Here is a 15,864-nt window from a genome sequence, read left to right as displayed (position 1 = left end):
ATCTGGAGAGGGAAATCCACCCTCAAGACCATACCAGCCCTGTTCTAAGCACCTAAGTCACCATGGCCCTTGGGAAACCCCAGAAAGACATCTTTCTTCTCCCTCTCTCTCCTTCACACACACACACACACACACACACACACACACACAAGCATGCACGCATGCGCGCGCGTACGTTTCACTTGATGACTCGACTTGATAAATAGTCTCCTTTTGGAATACCTTATTATGTCATGGTTTTCATACAAACCCCCCCCCCCTTTTTAAATACCAGTGGTTTGAGACTCCACAACTTTTTAGATGAGTGACCTGAGCCTCAGTTCCTTCACCATTAGAATCAGGATAAAAAGTCCCCGGCTCATAGGGTTGAGTGTGACAGAGCTGGGCATGTAGTAGCAATGATTCTTAAATTAGTTTTCCTACAGACCCAAGTCTGCACACCAGTGGGGCCTCCACAGGGAGGGCTGGGCTGGGACATTAGACATGGATGGTGATGAGAAATCCAGCCAAGAGAGAGAACACAGACCCTGTTGCATGATGACTCCAGAGCAAGACCTCCAGGCCTCAGAGAGAACCACCCCACCCCGAGGTGACACTGCTGTGGTCTGATGATGGGAGGAACGAGCGAATGAGGGAGTAGGGCCATCCCACTTACTGGGGGCACTGGATCCTCCCAGGCAAGGTCTGTGAGGCTGCGAGTGCAACAACAGGACAAGCTGGATGATCACCAGCCCCCAGGGTGGCCCTGGATGATCCTCCCCTCCTAGAACGCCTGCCCTAGCACAGCCCCCTCCCAGGCTGACCTGTGAAACCAAGAGGATCCTGGAGAATCATGGAGGATGACTTCCATAACACGGTCACAAGACACACTGGGGCTTTCCTCTTGCTCTCCGAGACTGCTTACTTAAGGGAAAGCCAGTCGCCACGCTGTGAGGACACTCACAGAAGAAGCCCACAGAGAGGGGAGGAACTGAGTTAGTTCTACCATCAGCCAAACCGTCTTGCCTAGCACATGACTGAACCACCCTGGAAGCCAATCCATCAGCCCCAGTGAATCCTCCTGATGACTGCAGCCCCAGTCATCACCTTGACTGCGACCTCCTGAGAGACCTCCAGCTGGAGACAACTAAACTGCTTCCACATTCCTGACCCACAGCACAGTGGGGTAAGGATCCAGGGTCGCTGCAGCTGTAGTATGGGTGGCAGCTCTGGCTCAGATTCAATCCCTGGCCCAGGAACTCCCATATGCTGTGGGGGCAACTGAAAACGAGAAGAAGAAAAAAAAATCTGACCCACACAAACTACGAGGATAACTATTTATTGCCATTTTAAGCTACTAAATTTGGGGATAGTTTGTTACACAGCCATGGGGTAACTAATACTGTCAGCAGTTCTCTCCCCCTATCCTACTCAGGGTCCCAGCTCCCTCTTTTCTGAACTTCAGGGCTGGGGTTGAGTGAGCAGAGAGCCTGGCCCAGACCCTGTAGCTTACAAGGCCCCGTACAGGAACTCCTTCCCAGCCTGGGCATCTGACTCACCTGGAGATTTTTACAAAAGATTGATACTGTGCTTCAACATTGGGTCATCTAAACCAGACTCTTTGAGGTGGGGTTCAAGTGGAAACTTTTAAAGGACCCTACATGATGCGAACATAGAGCCAAAGCTGAGGATCACTGCTCTACAGCAGACTCAAATGCAGATTCTGGGTCAGAACATCTGGGGTCTGCCTATGCAGGAGTGGAGGAGGCAGAGAGAGCAGCCAGGCCAGGCAGCACCCAAGGTCCACTGCCCATCCTCCAACTTAGGCCAAGGGTCTCCTTCTGTCCTCCCTCCCCCACTGCTGCCCAACTCCCAAAGTGCCCTGCACTGAACATGTGTGACATGCCTCAAGCCAGAAAGGTCCACGCTCTGCTCACATGGACTGCTTCCTCAGAGAGGCCCCAGGGTGCGGGGATGGGGTCTAACACTGAGTGATCTGGAGAAGACTCCTTTTCCTCGGCCACAAAATGGGCACTGTTATCACATCTGCTTTGCTCTGTCTTGGGCCCTAGGCTCCCACCTGGATGTTTTCAGAGATTTACATTTTGTCTCCCTCAAGACACAGCTTCCCCCGCCTTCACAGCAGCATTAGTCACAACAGCCGAAAGGTGGAATTCATTCAAGTGTCCATCGATGGATGAATCAACAAACATGCATGTGAGAGAATATTATTCAGCCTTGAAAAAGAAGGAAATTCAGACACATGCCTCAACATGGATCAACCTTGAACACATGATGCCAAGTGAGATAAGCCAGTCACAAAAGGACAAACACTATACAATTCCACTCACATGAGGCACCTAGAGTGGTCACATTCACAGAGACAGGAAATAGAATGGTGGATGCCAAGGGGCAGAAGTGAGGGGGAAATGGGGAGTTAGTGTTTATAGGGTACAGAGCTGTTTTGGAAGCTGAAAAAGAGAGTTCTGAAGATGAATGGTGGTGATGGTAGCACAATAATGTGAATACCTTTAATACCATTAAGCTGTATACCTAAAAATGGTTAAAATGGGAGTTCCCCTCATGGCTCAGTGGTAACAAACCCAACTAGTATTCATGAGGACGTGGGTTCAATCCCTGGTCTCACTCACTGGGTTAAAGATCTGCGTTGCTGTGAGCTGTGGTGTAGGTCGCAGATGTGGCTTGGATATGGCGTTGCTGTGGCTATGGTGTAGGCTGTCAGCTACAGCTCTGATTCAACCCCTAGCCTGGGAACCTCCATATGCTGTGGATGCAGACCTAAAAAGACAAAAAATAAATAAAAATAAAAATGGTTAAAATGATACATTTTATGTATGTTTTATCACAATAAAAACAACAACAAAAGAGAAGCTGAGTGAGTGCTACTCTACCAGGCACTTGATTTACAGAAACAGCCAGAAGCCTCCCCATCAGAGAGGGTCTATGAAGCGAAGCAGATAAGGGAGAGGCAGGGGCTCTGCATGGGGAGGGCAGGAAACCTCTCTGACAAGGTGACACACCAGAGCAGAGGAAGTGACAGGCAGGAGGGGACCAGAGGATGATCATGCTGTAGGGACCTTCTAAGGACTTCCTGAATGATGGAATGTGAGGGTAAGAGCAAAGATGGGTCAGGGTGGCTTGGGTGACCAGTCATGACACCAGGAACAAGCTTTACAAGTTCTGTGTCAAACGGTCACCTCCCTTCCCCTTCCCAACAAGGCTGTGCGGTAGGAAAGGCAAGACACTTGGTGTGGGGAGTTCCCTGTGGTGCAGTGGGTTAAGGATCTGGCATTGTCACTGCAGCAGCTTGGGTCACTGTTGTGGCACAGGTTCGATTCCTGAACCAGGACCTTCCACATGCCTCAGGTGCAGCCAAAACACAAAGAAAGAAAAAGAAACTTGGCATGTGTACAAGTATAACTGAATTTCTTTGCTGTACCTCAGAAATTATCACAACATTATAAGTCAACTATACTTCAATAAAACTTTAAAAAAAATGAAGAAAGAAAAGAAAAAGAGAAGAAACTTAGTACAGGACCTATAGGCAGGAGGAGGGCCCAGTGGCCTGGTTCCAGAGCCCAGTTCTCTCCTTGGGGATATCACCAGAGTTGGAAATGCTTCTCCAGGCAGCTTCCCATCGCAGTGCAGAGCCCGCCTCCAAACACACAGCCCAGGGCCCCTCTCCTGGCCCCACTGCATCAGGCGTCACCTGCAGGCATAGCCCTGACCAGCCCCTGACCTGGGTCAAGTCTCCACACGGAGAGCCACCCATTCTGCAGATGGGGCGCTTGAAGCTGAGGAGGTGTGAGCTGGCAGATGAGGAGGTGGCCTCCCTGCGGGGCTTCTCCCCTCTCCCTGCCAGGAGCCACAGCCTCGCAGCTCTGGGGGTAAGGAGGACAGCCCAGTCAGCACTTTCCACTGACTCTTTCAAACCACTGACAAGAACTGAGGCTTGTGAGACAGCTGGGCCCGGGCGCAGTTCCCCCTTGCCGGCCCCTCGTGACTCTACACAAAGCTGGTCTGTGCTTCGGCTCCAGCCTCTGGGAGGAGGGGGGTCTCTTGTAGGCCAAACCTCTCTCCAGAGCTATGGGTGGGGTCCCCACTCTGCCTAGCCCAGGATCTGTGCTCCCTCCAGGCCCACAAAGACAGACCGCAGCCCTGATGGGCTGTCCAGGGCTTGCTGGGTGCAGGCAGCATTGGTGGGAAGAGGGTCCCCTCCACTGCAAACTCTTTTCCTGCAAAGCCCCATCTTCTACGCTCACCTCCTCCTCCAGCCAGAACCCCTGCTCAGTATGGTGTATCACAGAGCAAAGGTAGCATGCGCAATCCCAACATGGGAACAAAACATCCCCCTACACCCAGCCACCAGATAAACCCCAGAGAAAATCTCCATTTATTGAGCCCTTTGTGTGCCAGGCCATGGCATCATTCAATCCTTCCAAACACCCTAGTGCCCATTTTACAGATGAGGAAAGGCTCAGAAAGGATCACAGTTGTGATGGAGGCCACCTCAAGAGAGCAAGAGACAGAGCAGGGTTTGACAATGCTCAGCTCATTTCTACTCAGCATCTGCCTGCTTCTCGGGCCCTCACTCAGCCTCCGTGGGTAGCAGGTCTGAGGACAGCCCTTGGCCTGGCACTCCTGTCTTACCCCTCCCCACACACTGACACTGCATACATTGTGCCAGGCACTCAGGGCTAGCAGGAGGTGTCCCCGAGCCTGGCAGCTCACCTCAGCTACTCTGCCAAAACTTGGGGCTGCTGCCAGGAGGCCACCTGCCCCTTGGCCAGGGTGTTAGTGTGGTGGCTGTGAGCCACCCTAGACTCCCTGCCCAATGGGGGCTGGCTTAAGGGTGCCCAGACCCTAGCCCTATGCCCACAAACAGGGACAGGGACAGTATCTAATGGCTTTTGGCATCACAAAAGAAAATTCTAAGAGCAACTAAATGATAATTCCCTTTAAACAGCCACCTCCTCTCTCTGGCCCAAGATTTTCCCCTCCTGGTAACTCCAAGGTGGTTTAACTGCTCTCCTAACAAATTGTAGCACAGGACCTCCTAACAAAGGGCCACCCAATAAAAGGCTTGTCATGAAGTTCAACCCTGATGTAAAACATCATCACCCCCCCACCACCACCAGCAGCCAGCCTCAGAAAGAACTGGAACCAGGTCTGAAAAGCCAATGGTGTTCACTTCAAAATGCACACATGGGCCCCGTGATTTAATCCATAAAACACCTTTGGCGTTAAGATACTGAGCTTGGACAATAAACCTATTCTCAAAGTTCTCTTGTTGAGTTCAAAGAGTCTTGATAACTCACCAGCTTTTGGAATCAAGAAATGTCTGCTCTTCCAATTCTATCAGCAATGTTGGGTTTTTTTTGTTTTTGTTTTGTTTGGTTTGGTTTTTGGGTTTTTTTTTTAGGGCCACACTCGCGGCATATGGAGGTTCCCAGGCCAGGGGTCGAATCAGAGCTGTAGCCTCCAGCCTACACCACAGCTCACGGCAATGCTGGATCCTTAACCCAATGAGGAAGGCCAAGAGTCAAACCCGCAACCTCATGGTTCCTATTCGGATTTATTTCTGCTGCGCCACGACAGGAACTCCTCTATCAGCAATGTTATTGCTACTTTTCACTGAATACGTCTGAGGTACAGAGGGTGATGCTAAGCATTTCAAATGGAATATTTGGTTAATCTTCATGTTAACATTCCCCTTCTACAGAGGAAGAAACTGAGGTCCAGGGAAGTTTATCTGACACAAGACACCCCACAATATATTCAGTAAGACACTAGGGCTCAGGCTTTATTTTTCTATTATTTTATGTATTTATTTAGTTTTTAGTTTTTAAGGTTTTTGTTTTGTTTTGTTTTGTTTGTTTGTTTTGTCTCTTTGCCATTTATAGGGCCACTCTTGCGGCATATGGAGGTTCCCGGACTAGGGGTCCAATCAGAGCTGCAGCCACCGGCCTACACCACAGCCACAGCAATGCCAGATCCGAGCTGTGTCTGCGACCTACACCACAGCTCACAGCAACGCCAGATCCTTAACCCACTGAGCAAGGCCAGGGATCAAACCCGCAACCTCATGGTTCCTAGCTGGATTCATTAACCACTGAGCCACAACGGGAACTCCTATTTTTTTGCTTTTTAAGGCGGAACCCACAGCATATGGAATTTCTCAGGCTAGGGGTCGAATCAGAGCTATAGCTGCCAGCCTACACCACAGCCACAGCAACACAGCAGCCAAGCCGCATCTGCGACCTATACCACAGCTCAAGCATGGCAACACTGGTTCCTTAACCCACTGAATGAGGCCAGGATCAAACCCGCATCCTCACTGATCCTAGTTGGGTTCGTTAACCACAGAGCCACAAAGAGACCTCCTTTTTCTTTTTTTTTTTAAACCAAGGAATGAATCAAGTTCATCATATTTTCTTGGTTACTTTCTCAGATTAACTCGAAAGTTTTGCATTAACTGTATATAATTGTTTAAGCTTCCAAAATAAAAGAGGCTAAAAAGGGATCTGTGTGTTTAACATTTAAAGGCCTCATTTAAAAATCTTTCCTAAGAATGTTTGCCCACTGGTGGTCCTGCGTGTCTCCTACTTGAGTCATCCTAAAATGTAGCTGACTCAAGGTCTAGTTATTTGCCAGTCCACAAGGAGGACCCATCAGCCCCTTCTCGCTGAGGTCAGGAGTTCGGGGGTGCCAGAACTGACTGGGCTGGCCTGGGGAGGTGGTCTGGTTGCGGGTAAGGCATGGTTGAAAGATTGGAGACAGGCTCTGAGGAGTCTGTGACTTGAGGAAAGGGCATCGAACCAGATGACCTAGAACCTGGCTTTGGGACCCATTCATGCCATTTGCTGGCACTGCCAGTGTTCCCATCTGTGAAACAGTTCGTAGGCCACATGGGAGGACAGGAAGTGTGGGTCTATCAGGGCCTGGCACAAGGTTGGCAGAGGGTGGCCAGGTTCTTTGTCCTATTACCTAATAAATTCCAACTCCTTTCCAAGTGCTGATTCTTCTGGTCTTAAATCCCACTTTCCTTAACACCCTCCCAAAAGAAGCAGCGAGATGGTAAAGGAACCTGAACTGAGGGGCAAGGGGACCGAAGCTACCTGCCTCCCCACACACACAGCCCGGCCACCCTGGCCTGATTCAACGCTAATGCTCTTCCTCATCCTCCATCCTCCTAGCCCCTGACTTAGAGAGAGCAGGAAAAGCCCTGGGCTCCTGCCTATTTGAGGAAGAAAAAGATAGGGGCAGAGGATGACGAGAAGGCAGCTGAGTGGGGTGGAAAGCTCCCTGAGCGTCCCCTGCCCAGACCTCCTTGAGGGCTTCTGTCACTGTGTCAGCCAGTCCACACCACATGATGCCATTCCAGCAACTTCTTATGGGTCACTGCTTGAAATGCCACACCCCACCACCTCCGCTGAGCTGCTGCACAAAGAGTCCTCACACCTCAGAGGAAATGAGGTGAGGCAAGGGGCAAGCCAGGGTGGCCTCACTGACCTTCTCTCCCAGCACAGGGCAGGCGGGGGGAGCAAGGGCCCTGGGACTCTTCCCATCCCGAACTTTGGACACCCCTTCCCAGAAGGCCACAGCCTTTGGGGAAAATGATTCAGAGCTCTGATAATTTGAGGGCCCACAAGAGCATCTCAACCCCTCCCCAGGCTTTGAGACGTGATAGGGCACAGCAATTCTCTGAGGAAGCCTGATGAGGGGGTCCTGAACCCCCAACCAGGCATCACACCCTGCCACTCTTCTCACTGAAGCCTGCTCCGATCAAACCACTGTCCTGCTCAGAAACCTTCAGTGGCTCCTTCTCCCTGCCTTCAGCCCCCCTCTCTCCAACACCCACCCTCTGATGCCCATACCCGGAGTGGCCTGTGAAAGCTCATTCTGCCCAAATCTCCCCCCTCTGCTAGCCACTCCCCCAGGAAGCCAGTCCTCACTCTTTCTTGTCCTTCCCAAAGATCACACCCTGTTCTAATCAAGACCCTACCCCAAGGACTTCCTGTCATGGCTCAGCAGAAACAAATCTGACTAGCATCCATGAGGACACAGGTTCCACCCTGGGGCTTGCTCAGTGGTTAACGATCCTGCATTGCTGTGAGATGTGGTGTAGGCTGGCAGCTATAGCTCTGATTGGACCCTTACCCTGGGAACCTCCATGTGCTGCAGGTTCAGCTCTAAAAAGACCAAACAAACAAACAAAAAAAAACTTTTATGGTCAAATCAGTTTAGGAAACACCAATTTCTTTTCTACAGCACTTGTCAGAGCCCTGAACCTCCCACAGAGTAATGGAATGGATTTTCCAGTTTCTACTCTTGTTTGTTCCCTGAACCTTTGAGGTTTCTCAAAACAGTCTTTGAGAAATGCCATCCCTCCCACCCTCTCAGGACAGCCTGGCACAGCAGGGGGCACATGGGCAGGAATCAAGGAAGGGAGGGCAGAGGGGTATCCTTTTGGAAATTACGTGTGACATTTTGGGAGCTCAGCCTGAAAGCCCCTCTTGGCACTGCTGGGGGCAACCAAACCTCGCCTTTGGTGTCTACCCTTCCCACCTTTCTTTCGGAGCAGGGACTACCTACCCTCCTGCTAGGGTCTAGAGGGACCTCATCTGACCAGTGCCCTCAGATGTCAGGCTACGCCTTCAGACTTGAGCGAGCAAGGGGCCTTAGGAGATCCTCAAATCCAAGCTGGACAGCTCTTCCAGGCAAACTGCTCACTCTACTCCACCATTAGCCCATGAGTTCTAATAGTTAACCAAAATAAAAATGTATTAAGCTGCCTTTCTGGGAAAACGCAGTGCTTCACCCACAAAAACCCTGCAACTCTCCCCCTTGTGCCCCCCACCCCGCCCCAGGAGAGGACAGAGTCCCTTAATCTATAGGAAACCAAGGCTGCAGAGCAGAGCAGACACTTGCCTGTAGTGGCCCAGCCAGAGGTAGAGCAGAGAGAAGCATCCAGGCCTTCCCACTTCCAGGGTCACTGAGGAGGTGGCCCAGGAGGAACAAAACCCCAAGAACAGCTCATGCAGCCATCAGGGCAGCTACAAGGAAGCAGGCAGGCCAGGCTGGGGTTAAGGGACGCTTGCTGGGGGTGATGGCTCAGCAGCTGGGGAAACCTTGGGGGCTTTCAGGAGAAGCCGGCATGTCCAGGGCTGGAGTCAGCTGTCTCCCCAATCTCCTTGGGCCCACCCTGACTGGAGGAAGAGTGCTCACCCCAGATTGGCTACCCACAGGGCCGGGCTTGGCTGTGGGGAAAGATAAGATGCCCTGCATGCCTCCTGCATGTCACCCTGCCCTGGGGCAGTCGCCTGAGACACTTCTCATGGTTTGGAGAGCTCCTCACAGTCACACCCTAGAAATCAGGCCCCTGTGTTCCCAAGTCCCCAGAAATCCCTCACCCAGACCCACCCCCGCCCCCACAGAGTAGCCCCTTCCCCCCCACCCCAGGTCCTCTGCACACTCCCCTCTGCCCAGCCCCCATGCAGGTAACCTCTACACCTGCCCCAAAACAGTCCACGAGAACCAGGACAGTCCCTCTTACCTGCCCCAGGGCACACCTGATCTAGGCCCATCCCTGCGCCGCCTGGCCCAAAGTCCCCAGTCTCAGCCCTCACTACACAAAGATAACCCCTGAACCAGCAGCATCACACCACCCAGGAGCTTGTTAGAAATGCAGAGTCTTGGGCCACACCTCAGACCTGGTGAATTGGAACTTGAATTTGAACAAGCTACCCAGGTGATCCACGTGTATCTAGAGTCTGGAGAGTAGTTTTATAGACCACTGCTCTAATCAAGTCCTTGTGTCCTAGGTCTATAACTTCCAGTGGCTCCCCAGGGCCTAGTGAATGTAGTCTAGACTCAGTGGCTTGGCAGTGAAGGCTTCAACTGACTTGTTGCCCACGGCTTGGGCTTTGCTTCCACCTCAGGAATGCCATCCCCTCCTGTGTCAGCCAAAGCCACCCCGAACTTCAAGACCCTCTAAAAGCACCACCTCCTCCAAGAAGCTGGTCTGAACTGCACCTCATTACATCACACCTGGCCTGGATCACTCGTATTTCCTGGTAAGTGGGGACCCTGTCCTGTGTTCCTAGTGGCTCTAAGCACCAGGATGGGGCAAAGAAGATGCCAGATGCCAACCACAGCTAACAAGGCCCAGTGTCCAGGTGTCGGGAATTTCCCCCTCAGCTCTAGCCTGCTGGGCTCGGGCTCCGCCACGGCCTTCATCTCAACTCAGAGGACTAAGGACTCAGGCAGTGTGGACCAGCTCCCTGCATACTCCCTGCGGGGGAAGGAGCACTCCTCAGAACACAGGCCTGGTGAGCCTCCATCAGCCATGTGCTCGCTCTGTGCCTCAGTCTCCCCAAATACAGAAGAGAATGCCACCCAGCCTGCCTCCGTCTTTTCCTGGGGGGTTGGCAAGATCTCTGAGATAGATGAGTAGGCCCCCTAAATCCTGGGGTCAGAATCTGGAGCAAAGAGGCTCCATCCTTGAGTGGTCAGCAAACCCTTTCTTGCCAGGCAGCTAAGCCCCTGGGAGGCCAAGTCACTTGCCCAGAGGCCTCTTCATGGGCAAACAGTAAAGCCGCAAAGGATGGGACTGTCATAACCTCCTCCCCACCCCCTCCCTGGCCCAGTTCCAAGAGGCTGGCATCCCCCAGGAAGTCCTCACTCCTTTACAGCAAGTCCTCAAGAAGGTACTCAAGCTTGTAACCTCAGGCAGTTCCTGGCTCCCACAATGTCTGGGGAGCAAAAGAAAAGGTCCCTCCAATCTCATCTTACAGACAGAAAAAGAGAGGTAAGGACAGGGCAATACTGAAGTGGATTAAGCTCTTTCAGTTCCCATTTCTCTCTTCCCCTAGTTCTGTTCCCACGTCCAACCCAGCCCAATTCGGACCCCCAACCAGGTTTCCCAAGGCCAAGTCTGAAGCTCCACCTCACAACATCCTACATGGAATCCAAAACAGACTAGTTTATCTGCAGAGCTCCTACCTGAACCCCCGGGCTCTCCAGAAGCAGATGAAGAGGACAGTGGAGTGATGCTGAGCCCAGAGAGATGACATTCTAATGCTGGCATCTCAAGCAGGCAGCTGCTTTTATAATAAGCAGGTGAACTCCCTAGCTCCCCAAAATCACAGTATGCATGACACCCAAATACTTGGCCTGAGCCCAGAGCCCCTCCTGGAAGAAAAGGTGGGGCATGAAGCAGAGAGACTCAGCTGCCCACTCGGGGTGAGGACTCCTTCTGCCTTAGAGGGTGGGATTCCTTTCCTCCTTCTCCAGCCAAGGCCAGGCACATCTGGCAGTCAGGGAAAACCATTTGTTAAGAAGACTTCAGGGGGCGCATATCTGAGAGGCATGAGAGAAGTGACAGAATAGAATAGTTCAGGGCACGGATTCTGGAGACAGGGTGCTGAGGTCCCAGTTCTTTTCTGTCACGACTGAAGTACGTGACTGTGGCTCAGTCTTCCCATCCGTAAAATGGGAATAAGACCTACCTTAAGAGGATTACAAGGAACTAATATCTGCAAAGTACTTAGAACACTGCCTGGGCCAGCCTCTTGGCCTCTGCCTAATTTCTCCCACTCAGGATGTACCCTCCTTTGCTCCCACTATCCCAGCTCAAAGCCTCTCCTAGGCCTGCCAGCCCAGCCCTGATCTGAGCCCTCAGCCCCTAGTTCCAGTGCTCACCTCACAGTGTTACCTTGGCCCATCAGCAGTGCCCCGTCCAGGACCCAGCTTCCTCCTCCCAGATCTAAGGCCCCTCGGCTCTTAGCCCTTCATTCTGAGAGCACTAGCCACACAGCTCAGTCCTCAGCTGGCTCCTCTGTGCAAAGAGGAGAACTGGGGTTGGAAAGATAAGGGTCTGCAGGGAGACCCCCAGCCCCAGCTTCTTCCTCCCCTCCAACTCCCTGCCCCCCAGGGCTGGGCACTCAGCAGTCCCTCGAGAGAGTGGCCTGAAATACAGCTCTGGCCTCTTCGGCCACCCCTGTCTCCTGAGTTAGAAAACACACACAAGCATGCATGTACTCACCCCTCTGTTGCCCCAGTCTGGATTTCCACCAAAGAGAGCAAAGGAAATCATTCATCCCCAACCTGCAGCAACTCCACACCCCCCAGAGCCACCCCATCTCCCGCTAGGCTACAGGCCTGCCTTTGAACCACTTGTCCCATCTCCACATCTCTTCTCCCACTGGCCCCCTCAGATTCTTGCAGTGATTCACACAACTGCTTTTGTGGAAAGAAAATTAAAATCCTCAGGATCACTTGGGATTTGAAGAGGGCCCCTGTGCTGCCCTGACCTTCCCACCTGGCTCAGTTTTCTGAACATCAACGTCATGCCAGGGCTTGAAACATTCTCAAGTTTCCAGCCCTTAAGAAACCAGACAGGGAGTTCCCGTCGTGGTTCAGTGGTAACAAACCTGACTAGTATCCATGAGGATGCAGGTTTGATCCCTAGCCTTGCTCAGTGGGTTAAGAATCCGGCATTGCCATGAGCTGTGGTGTAGGTCGCAGGCATGGCTTGGATCCCACGTGGCTGTGGCTATGGCATAGGCTGGCAGTTAGAGCTCCAATTGGACCCCTAGCCTGGGAACTTCCATATGCCACAAGTCGGCCCTAAAAAAAAAAAAAAAAAAAGAAAGAAAGAAAGAAACCAGACAGTACACAGACAACTGCAACAAATGGTTATGAACTCTGATAAATATAATGAAGAAAGTAAGCCAGGTGCTACAGTGAATTATAGGGAAGGACAAGCCGCTACCAAGACTGGGAAGGCATACTTAAGTCGAGACCTGAAAAATAAGAAGCAAAGCCAGCCCAGGAGAAAACCCTGGAATAACATTCCAGGCAAAGGAAAGAGCACAGGCAAAGGCCACAGGGCAGGAAAAAGCTTGGGTGTTCAAGGAGCAGAATGATTCAGGTGTGACTGTTAGGAAGATGCAAAAGGGACAGTGGGGGATAAGGCCTGGAGAGGTCAGAGCGGCCAGATCATGGCGGGTCTGAAAGGCCAAGGGAAAGCTTTGCAATTTTATTCCAAGTGCAGTAGGGAGCTATTGGGGGTCTTAGAGGATTAAGATGATCTACGCAATAGTTTTCAAAATTGTTCTCGCTGCTTGGTTAAAATGGATTTGAGGAGGAAATTGCAGACTTGGGGAAAACAGGTAGAAATTACTACAGCATTCAGGCAAGACAGACAAGGTGGCTTGCCCTGGGGCAGTAGCAGTGGAGTCAGAGCATGAAGAAGAGGCCTAAGAGAGATGTGGCAGAAAGAACCAAAAGGACTTGCTGTAGCACTAGCTGTGGAGAGGGAGGAAAAGGGAGGAGATGATGCCATCTGGTTTCCTGTCTTTAATGGAGGGTGGGTTATGGGCTCTTTACTGAGATGGGAAGGCACAGGAGGGTCATGCTTGGGGAGTGTGGTCAGGGTTCTGTTTCTTCCATATTAAGTTTTTCATACCTATGAGACATCCAGGACACCATAAATCATCAGGAGGGTGGTTGGGTAGAGAGGCTGGGGCTGGAGATAAAACTGGCTACTTAAAATCATGAGAATGAAAATGATGTACATTTAAGATCTGTGTGTTTGTAAATTAATGCTTGATTTTTAAAATTACTAAGAAATTATACGAAAAATGACAGCTTGAAGAGTATGTAAATAGAAGGGAATCAGGGCAGACGAGGGGGCTGAGGACAAGGCCTGGGGACCCTCAGCATTTAAAGCTGAGTGAAGGAGTTGTCCTTAAAGGCCGGTAAGGAAGGGCTGAGGGAGGCTGGTGTTGAGGAAGAAAACCAGAAGCCAGAAGAGAATACTGGAGGAAATGATCAAGACCAAGGGAAGTCAAAGAGATCTGCTGGTGGGGGAGTGTAAATTACAGGGGACCTTTACTAGGGCAGTTTCAGTGCAATGGTGGGACCAAAGCCAGGTCAAATGAGCTGAAGAACCACAGGGGCTGCAGATACAGACAGCTCTCCGGAGAACTTCTGCTATGAAGAGAAGTGGAAAAGTGCATCATAGCTGAGGGCCAATGAGAGATGAAGGCAAAAGGTGTGGGGGTGTAAAATGGGGAAGGGGGGCACAAAGCATGTTCTTACACCGTTGTGAATGATCCAGGGGTAAAGCAGCCACTTTTAACACTGGAGAGAGGGAAAGTAACTGAAGAACCAGGGACAGGGAGATGACCACCTTGGAACCCTAGTGGAGGCATGAGCCTGTGGCAGGAACTGGGAAGCTTAGACCACCACCACCACTCCCCCGCCCCCACAACACGATGAAAGGGGAGGGGAGCAAAGATGCAAAAATGGGGGGCCTTCACTACACACACTTTCAGATACAGGGCCTAGCCATCCCTCCACTCCTGACCATTTCAATGACACCTCCAGACACCTGCCGGGTGCTGCTTGCTCCAAACTAGAAGTTACCCAGCCCCTCTGTGGACTGGCACGGGATGTTCCCTCACCAGCAGGCTCTGCAACCAACCTGTAAGCACATCTCACCACAGGTGTCAGCCAGGTGCTTATCTCATCAGGCCATGCCCCTCCCTGGTGCAAGCTCCGAGGGGGTCGCCAGGCCCCTCACCGGCTCAACCAGAGCCCCAGCCCCCTCCCGGGGCAGTGGCTACTCTGAGCCCTTCCCCCAAATTGAGCACTCAACACACCCTACCCTTTCCGAGCTCAGGTCTTGCCAAGCCCAGCGCAGCCCGTGAGCCCCTAGTTGGCCCTTCGGGGACAGCTGCTCCCCACCCTGCCCGGGGGACCCCATGTCCCCCAGCGCCTTCTCTTCCCTCCCCAGGGACCTCCTGAGCCGTCGCGGGGCGTCCGCGCCCGGCTTTGTCTGCGCCCCGGGTGCTCCCCCAGCACTCAGCCCCCGGGTCCCGCCTGCCCACCCCCGCGCAACCCCCGCCCTGGTACCACAGCCACCCGGCTCCACCACCGCTGCCCCCGACGCGAGGAGGAGGCGCGGCGCCCACCGCCCTCTCCGCCTCCGGGGACGTTGGGCACCCTCGCCCTCCCACCCGAGAGCCGCGCTGGCTGCCGGAGCACCGGGCCGGCCAAGCCTCGGGACCGCTTCGGGCCCCTCACCCTCCCGCGGCGGCCGCAGCCGCAGCCCCAGCCGCAGCCCCAGCGGGGCCGGCAGCCGGGGGTCGGGGAGCGGGCGCGCGGTACCTTTCCCTGCTGAGCCGGGGAAGTGAATCTGCGGCGAACCGCACTCCAGCCTCGGCCTCCTCCGCCTCCCCTTCTCCTCAGCCGCCTGGCTTCCTCCTCCAGCCACCGCGGGGACCTTAGGGGCCCGAGCCAGCAGCCGCGGCCTGTGTGGGGCCCCGCTCCGCCTCGCGTCCCCAGCCCACCCCGCCCAGTCCGCTCAGGCCCGGCCTCCGCTCCGCCTCGGGGCGGGGCCGCGCCGAACTCCTCCCCCCGGCCCGGCCCGCCCGGGGCGGGGAGGCTGGAGGCCGTCTTTGCGGAGAACGCCGCTGTCCCTGCCTCCGGACTCGGACCCAGCGCTCCCCGCCTCCGGACTCGGACCCAGCGCTCCCCGCCTGGGCCCACGGCCCCCGCCTCAAGCTGGCCGCCGAACGTCTCCACCTGTCCACCCCCAATAAGCAGCCAGCCCAGTCCTGCCCGCCCTGAGCTTGGGCTTAACGTGGAGCCGAAGCTGCCTGCCAGGCTCTGGGGTGGAGCTAGGACACAGGCATCACTTTACCCGCGGAGCTCCGAACCCTCCTCTAAAGCTGGCTTCACTCTCGCAGACCCTACATTGGATCTCAGTTGGGGTCAGAGGGCTCTTTCCCCTGGGGGTCACCTCCAATCTCATTTTCTCCCAACACTGCTGCCACAGTCACCCCGCCACAGTCA

At 53.4% G+C, this 15,864-nt stretch overlaps 1 protein-coding gene across 2 annotated transcripts in view; it reads right to left on the bottom strand.

Annotated features, from left to right (window-relative positions):
- The window catches only part of SMOX (spermine oxidase), a 38,750-nt gene extending 23,355 nt beyond the window's left edge, over positions 1 to 15,395 (bottom strand). Inside the window, exon 1 of one of the 2 annotated variants that reach the window (XM_047771554.1) lies at positions 15,178 to 15,395. The gene's annotated coding sequence lies outside the window, so the exon portion shown is untranslated. The remainder of the gene's footprint in view (positions 1 to 15,177) is intronic. The other variant, XM_047771553.1, reaches the window with a different exon arrangement.
- Between the last annotated feature and the right edge of the window lie 469 nt (positions 15,396 to 15,864).

The sequence above is a fragment of the Phacochoerus africanus genome, chromosome 3 (assembly GCF_016906955.1).
Source record: "Phacochoerus africanus isolate WHEZ1 chromosome 3, ROS_Pafr_v1, whole genome shotgun sequence".
Taxonomy (NCBI): domain Eukaryota; kingdom Metazoa; phylum Chordata; class Mammalia; order Artiodactyla; family Suidae; genus Phacochoerus; species Phacochoerus africanus.
This window is presented reverse-complemented; position numbering and strand designations above follow the sequence as displayed.